Source organism: Triticum aestivum, chromosome 3A (genome assembly GCF_018294505.1).
Source record: "Triticum aestivum cultivar Chinese Spring chromosome 3A, IWGSC CS RefSeq v2.1, whole genome shotgun sequence".
Taxonomy (NCBI): Eukaryota; Viridiplantae; Streptophyta; class Magnoliopsida; order Poales; family Poaceae; genus Triticum; species Triticum aestivum.
Window position 1 is genome coordinate 582225463 of NC_057800.1, and position 7530 is coordinate 582232992.

Genomic DNA, 7530 nt, shown 5'->3' on the forward strand with positions numbered 1-7530 from the left:
TGTATTGCGCGAAAGTTGAAATTTTTTTGAGATTACTAAAGTGTGAAACAATTGCTTGGCTTGTCATCAGGGTTGTGCATGATGAGAGCATTCTTGTGTGACGAAAATGGAGCATGACCAAACTATATGATTTTGTAGGGATGAACTTTCTTTGGCCATGTTATTTTGAGAAGACATGATTGCTTAGTTAGTATGCTTGAAGTATTATTATTTTTATGTCAATATTAAACTTTTATCTTGAATCTTTCGGAACTGAACATTCATGCCACAATAAAGAAAAATTACATTGAGAAATATGTTAGGAAGCATTCCACATCAAAAATTCCGTTTTTATCATTTACGTACTCGAGGATGAGCATGAATTAAGCTTGGGGATGCTTGATACGTCTCCAACGTATCTATAATTTTTGATTGCTCCATGCTATTATATTACCTATTTTGGATGTTATTGGGCTTATTTTTATACTTCCATATTATTTTTGGGACTAACCTATTATCCGGAGGCCCAGCCCAAATTGTTGTTTTATTGCCTATTTCAGTGTTTTGAAGAAAAGGAATATCAAACGGAGTCCAAACGGAATGAAACCTTCGGGAGAGTTATTTTTGGAATGGAAGCAATCCAGGAGACTTGGAGTATACGTCAGACAATCAACGAGGCAGCCACGAGGCAGGGGGCGCCCACCCCCTAGGCGTGCCCTCCACCCTCGTGGGCCCCTCGTTGCTCCACCGACGTACTTCTTCCTCCTATATATATCCATATACCCCCAAAACATCAGAGAACACAATACATCGGGAGTTCCACCGCCAGAAGCCTCCGTAGCCATTGAAAACCAATCTAGACCCGTTCCGGCACCCTGCCGGAGGGGGGAATCCCTCTCCGGTGGCCATCTTCATCATCCCGACGCTCTCCATGACGAGGAGGGAGTAGTTCACCCTCGGGGTTGAGGGTATGTAGCGGTAGCTATGTTTTTTATCTCTCTCTCTCTCTCTCTCTTGTTCTTGAGGTGGTATGATCTTGATATATCGCGAGCTTTGTTATTATAGTTGGATCTTATGATGTTTCTTCCCCTCTACTCTCTTGTGATGAATTGAGTTTTCCCTTTGAAGTTATCTTATTGGATTGGGTCTTTAAGGATTTGAGAACACTTGATGTATGTCTTGCATGTGCTTATCTGTGGTGACAATGGGATATCACATGACCTACTGGATGTATGTTTTGGTGATCAACTTGCGAGTTCCGTGACCTCGTGAACTTATGCATAGGGGTTGGCACATGTTTTCGTCTTGACTCTCCGGTAGAAACTTTGGGGCACTCTTTGAAGTTCTTTGTGTAGGTTGAATAGATGAATATGAGATTGTGTGATGCATATCGTATAATCATACCGACGGATACTTGAGGTGACATTGGAGTATCTAGGTGACATTAGGGTTTTGGTTGATTTGTGTCTTAAGGTGTTATTCTAGTACGAACTCTATGATAGATTGAACGGAAAGAATATCTTCGTGTTATTTTACTACAGACTCTTGAATAGATCGATGAGAAAGGATAACTTTGAGGTGGTTTCGTACCCTACAATAATCTCTTCGTTTGTTCTCTGCTATTAGTGACTTTGGAATGACTCTTTGTTGCATGTTGAGGGATAGTTATATGATCCAATTATGTTATTATTGTTGAGAGAACTTGCACTAGTGAAAGTATGAACCCTAGGCCTTGTTTCAACACATTGCAATACCGTTTGTGCTCACTATTATCATTAGTTACCTTGCTGTTTTTATATTTTCAGATTACAAAAACCTATATCTACCATCCATATTGCACTTGTATCACCATCTCTTCGCTGAACTAGTGCACCTATACAATTTACCATTGTATTGGGTGTGTTGGGGACACAAGAGACTCTTTGTTATTTGGTTGCAGGGTTGTTTGAGAGAGACCATCTTCATCCTATGCCTCCCACGGATTGATAAACCTTAGGTCATCCACTTGAGGGAAATTTGGCACTGTCCTACAAACCTCTGCATTTGGAGGCCCAACAACGTCTACAAGAAGAAGGTTGTGTAGTAGACATCACGCCCCCCCTTCCCTTCTCATTCTCCCTTCCCCCTTTCCTACTCTGTGTGGGAGGTGGAGTCCTACTAGGACTAGGGAGTCCTAGTAGGACTCCACACCTTGGCGCGCCCCCCTAGGGCCGGCTACCTCTCCCTCTCCCTCCTTTATATACGTGGCCAGGGGGCACCCCATAGACACACAAGTTGATCTTTTAGCCGTGTGTGGTGCCACCCTCCATAGTTTCACACCTCGGTCATATTGTCGTAGTGCTTAGGCGAAGCCCTGCGCCGGTAACTTCATCATCACCGTCACCACGCCATCGTGCTAAAGAAACTCTCCCTCGGCCTCAAATGGATCAAGAATTCAAGGGACGCCACCGAGCTGAACGTGTGCAGATCGCGGAGGTGTCGTGCGTTTGGTACTTGATCGGTTGGATCACGAAGACGTTTGACTACATCAACCGCGTTACTAAATGCTTCTGCTTTCAGCCTACGAGGGTACATAGACACACTCTCCCCTCTCGTTGCTATGCATCTCCTAGATAGATCTTGCGTGATTGTAGGTAAATTTTTTGAAATACCGCGTTCCCCAACAGTGGCATCCGAGCCAGGTCTATGCGTAAATGTTATATGCATGAGTAGAACACAAAGAGTTGCGGGCGATAATAGTCATACTGCTTACCAGCAATGTCTTACTTTGATTCGGCGGTATTGTTGGATGAAGCGGCACGGACTGACATTACATGATTGTGTTCATGAGACTGGTTCTACCGACGTGCTATGCACACAGGTGGCTGGCGGGTGTCTGTTTCTCCAACTTTAGTTGAATCGAGTTTGACTACGCCTGGTCCTTGTTGAAGGTTAAAATAGCACACTTGATGAAAAATCGTTGTGGTTTTGATGCGTAGGTAAGAACGGTTCTTGCTAGAAGCCCGTAGCAGCCACGTAAAACTTGCAACAACAAAGTAGAGGACGTCTAACTTGTTTTTGCAGGCCATGTTGTGATGTGATATGGTCAAGACGTGATGAGATATAAATTGTTGTATGAGATGATCATGTTTTGTTAAAGTTATCGGCAACTGGCAGAAGCCTTATGGTTGTCTCTTTATTGCATAAGATGCAAGAGCCATATAATTGTTTTACTTTATCGCTATGCGATAGCAACAGTTGCAAAAGCAATAGTTGGTGAGACGACCATGTGACGACACGTTGATAGAGATCAAGATGATGGAGATCATGGTGTTATGCCGGTGACGATGGAGATCATGACAGTACTTTGGAGATGGAGGTGAAAGGCACAAGATGATAATGGCCATATCATGTCACATATTTTGATGCATGTGATGTTTATCTTTTATGCATCTTATTTTTATTAGTACGACGGTAGAATTATGAGATGATCCCTTACTAAAATTTCAAGGTATAAGTGTTCTCCCTGAGTATGCACAATTGTGACAGTTCATTGTGCCGAGACACCACGTGATGATCGGGTGTGATAAGCTCTACATTCACATACAACGGGTGCAAGCCAGTTTTGCACATGTATAATACTCGGGTTAAACTTGATGAGCCTAGCATATGCAGATATGGCCTCGGAACACTGAGATCGAAAGATTGAACGTGAATCATATAGTAGATATGACCAACATAGAGATGTTCACGATTGAAGACTACTCCATCTCACCTGATGATCAGATATGGTTTAGTTGATATGGATCACGTGATCATTTAGATGACTCGAGGGATGTCTATCTAAGTGGGAGTTCTTAAGTAATATAATTAATTGAAAGATGTTCCCTATGCTTCAGCCATAGGCTCTATCATGTATGCAATGCTGTGTACCAGACCTGATGTGTGCCTTGCTATAAGTCTAGCAGGGAGGTACCAAAGTAATCCAGGAGTGGATCACTGGACAGTGGTCAAGAACATCCTGAAATACCTGAAAAGGACTAAGGATATGTTTCTCATATATGGAGGTGACAAAGAGCTCATCGTAAAAGGTTACGTTGATGCAAGCTTTGACACTGATCCGGACGATTCCAAATCGCAAACCGGATACGTGTTTACATTAAACGGTGGAGCTGTCAGTTGGTGCAGTTCTAAACAAAGCATCGTGGCGGGATCTACGTTTGAAGCGGAATACATAGCTGCTTCGGAAGCAGCAAATGAAGGAGTCTGGATGAAGGAGTTCATATCCGATCTAGGTGTCATACCTAGTGCATCGGGTCCAATGAAAATCTTTTGTGACAATACTGGTGCAATTGCCTTGGCAAAGGAATCCAGATTTCACAAGAGAACCAAGCACATCAAGAGACGCTTCAATTCCATCCGGGATCTAGTCCAGGTGGGAGACATGGAGATTTGCAAGATACATACGGATCTGAATGTTGCAGACCCGTTGACTAAGCCTCTTCCACGAGCAAAACATGATCAGCACCAAGGCTCCATGGGTGTTAGAATCATTACTGTGTAATCTAGATTATTGACTCTAGTGCAAGTGGGAGACTGAAGGAAATATGCCCTAGAGGCAATAATAAAGTTATTATTTATTTCCTTATATCATGATAAATGTTTATTATTCATGCTAGAATTGTATTAACCGGAAACATAATAAATGTGTGAATACATAGACAAACAGAGTGTCACTAGTATGCCTCTACTTGACTAGCTCGTTAATCAAAGATGGTTGTGTTTCCTAACCATGAACAAGGAGTTGTTATTTGATTAACGGGATCACATCATTAGGTGAATGATCTGATTGACATGACCCATTCCATTAGCTTAGCACCTGATCGTTTAGTATGTTGCTATTGCTTTCTTCATGACTTATACATGTTCCTATGACTATGAGATTATGCAACTCCCGTTTGCCAGAGGAACACTTTGTGTGCTACCAAACGTCACAACGTAACTGGGTGATTATAAAGGAGCTCTACAGGTGTCTCCAAAGGTACATGTTGGGCTGACGTATTTCGAGATTAGGATTTGTCACTCCGATTGTCGGAGAGGTATCTCTGGGCCCTCTCGGTAATGCACATCACTTAAGCCTTGCAAGCATTGCAACTAATGAGTTAGTTGCGGGATGATGTATTACAGAACGAGTAAAGAGACTTGCCGGTAACGAGATTGAACTAGGTATTGAGATACCGATGATCGAATCTCGGGCAAGTAACATACCGATGACAAAGGGAACAACGTATGTTGTTATGCGGTCTGACCAATAAAGATCTTCGTAGAATATGTAGGAGCCAATATGAGCATCCAGGTTCCGCTATTGGTTATTGACCGGAGACGTGTCTCGGTCATGTCTACATTGTTCTCGAACCCGTAGGGTCCGCACGCTTAAGGTTTCGATGACAGTTATATTATGAGTTTATGAGTTTTGATGTACCGAAGTTAGTTCGGAGTCCCGGATGTGATCACGGACGTGACGAGGAGTCTCGAAATGGTCGAGACATAAAGATTGATATATTGGACGGCTATATTCGGACGCCGGAAGTGTTCCGGGTGATTTCGGAGAAAACCGGAGAGCCGGAGGGTTACCGGAACCCCCCCCCCCCCGGGAGAAGTAATGGGCCATATGGGCCTTAGTGGAGAGAGAGAGGGGCTGCCAGAGGTGGGCTGCGCGCCTCCTCCCCCCTGGTCCGAATTGGACTAGGAGAGGGGGGCCGCGCCCCCCTTTTCCTCTCCCTCCCCACTTCTTTCCCCCTCCTAGTAGGAGTCCTACTCCTACTAGGAGGAGGACTCCTCCTTGGCGCGCCATAGAGGGCCGGCCGGCCTCCTCCCCTGGATCCTATATATACGGGGGTAGAGGGCACCCCTAGAGACACAAGTTGATCCACGTGATCATATTCTTAGCCGTGTGCGGTGCCCCCTTCCACCATAGTCCTCGATAATATTGTAGCGGTGCTTAGACGAAGCCCTGCGACGGTAGTACATCAAGATCGTCACCACGCCGTCGTGCTGACGGAACTCTTCCCCGACACTTTGCTGGATCGGAGTCCGGGGATCGTCATCGAGCTGAACGTGTGCTAGAACTCGGAGGTGCCGTAGTTTCGGTGCTTGATCGGTCGGGCCGTGGAGACGTACGACTACATCAACCAAACGCTTCCGTTGTCGATCTACAAGGGTACGTAGATCACACTCTCCCCTCTCGTTGCTATGCATCACCATGATCTTGCGTGTGCGTAGGAAATTTTTTGAAATTACTACGTTCCCCAACAGTGGCATCCGAGCCTAGGTTTTATATGTTGATGTTATATGCACGAGTAGAACACAAGTGAGTTGTGGGCGATATAAGTCATACTGCTTACCAGCATGTCATACTTTGGTTTGGCGATATTGTTGGACGAAACGGCCCAGACCGACATTATGCATACGCTTACGCGAGACCGGTTCTCCCGACGTGCTTTGCACATAGGTGGCTTGTGGGTGACAGTTTCTCCAACTTTAGTTGAACCAAGTGTGGCTATGCCCGGTCCTTGCGAAGGTTAAAACAGCACCAACTTGACAAACTATCGTTGTGGTTTTGATGCGTAGGTAAGATTGGTTCTTGCTTAAGCCCATAGCAGCCACGTAAAACTTGCAACAACAAAGTAGAGGACGTCTAACTTGTTTTTGCAGGGCATGTTGTGATGTGATATGGTCAAGACATGATGCTAAATTTTATTGTATGAGATGATCATGTTTTGTAACCGAGTTATCGGCAACTGGCAGGAGCCATATGGTTGTCGCTTTATTGTATGCAATGCAATCGCGCTGTAATGCTTTACTTTATCACTAAGCGGTAGCGATAGTCGTGGAAGCACAAGTTTGGCGAGACGACAACGATGCTATGATGGAGATCAAGGTGTCGCGCCGGTGACGATGGTGATCACGACGGTGCTTCGTGTTGGGTAACGTAGCAGAAATTCAAAATTTTCCTACGTGTCACCAAGATCTATCTATGGAGAAACCAGCAACGAGGGGAAGGAGAGTGCATCTACATACCCTTGTAGATCGCTATGCGGAAGCGTTCAAGAGAACGGGGTTGAAGGAGTCGTACTCGTCGTGATCCAAATCACCGGAGATCCTAGTGCCGAACGGATGGCACCTCCGCGTTCAACACACGTACAGCCCGACGACGTCTCCATGCCTTGATCCAGCAAGGAGAGAGGGAGAGGTTGAGGAAGACTCCATCCAGCAGCAGCACAACGGCGTGGTGGTGATGGAGGAGCGTGGCTATCCCGCAGGGCTTCGCCAAGCACCGCGGGAGAGGAGGAAGGAGAGATGCAGGGCTGCGTCATATAGAGGAGAGGAACTCGCGTGTTATGAGCAGCCCAAACCTCAACTATATATAGGGGAAGGGGAGGGGCTGTGCCCCCTTTAGGGTTTCCACCCCTAGGGGTGGCGGCCAGCCTAGATCCCATCTAAGGGGGGCGGCCAAGGGGGAGGGGGAGAGGGAGGCGCACCAGGATGGGCCTTAGGGCCCATCTGCCCTAC